Genomic DNA, 740 nt, shown 5'->3' on the forward strand with positions numbered 1-740 from the left:
AGCGTATCGAGTTTTATCGTCGATAAAAGAGATGAAATAGCGCTTTTTATCGTAGGTTTCTAGCGCTATAGGTCCGCAGATATCTATATAAACCTTTTCTAGGTAATTTATAGCCCTAGGCATTGTTTTATAGCTAATTTTAGCTATAGCCTTAGCTTTTACGTATATATCACAATTTTTATGTTTTTTAGCGTTTTCGACTAGTTAGTAACCTTCTATTTTAGTAGATAAAGCTCCTAAGGCTCTATCTCCTAGGTATACCATTCTTAAATGCCATAAATCTTCTATATCCCTAGATATAAGGGTATATTCCTCTTTAATAGTAGTATCGAAGAGTATAAGATTATTCTTATAGGAACTAGTGGCAATAATCATCGATTTTAGGCTTAAATAGTATTGCTTAGCCTTTATATCGATATTTACTCCTTTTTAGGCTAGTTGACCTAGGCTTAGGAGATTTAAACCGATTTCTAGAATATAAAGGACGTCGTTTAGTTTAATAGTCCTTTTAAATCCTTTAAAGGTGATTTTAACTGCTCCCATCCATTTTATGGGTATAGAGCTTGCATTTCCCCAATGTATTGTCTTTTCGCAGGGTTTTAGGTCTATAAATAGACTTTTAAACGCGCAAATATAACTTGTAGCACCGCTATCTAAAATCTAAGTATTTGGTTTATTAGATATAGGCGATATCGATGTTAAGACGATTTCTTCGTCTATAGTCGAGTTAAGCGATAGTT

This window comes from Exophiala aquamarina (genome assembly GCF_000709125.1).
Source record: "Exophiala aquamarina CBS 119918 chromosome Unknown aczIA-supercont1.3, whole genome shotgun sequence".
Lineage (NCBI taxonomy): Eukaryota > Fungi > Ascomycota > Eurotiomycetes > Chaetothyriales > Herpotrichiellaceae > Exophiala > Exophiala aquamarina.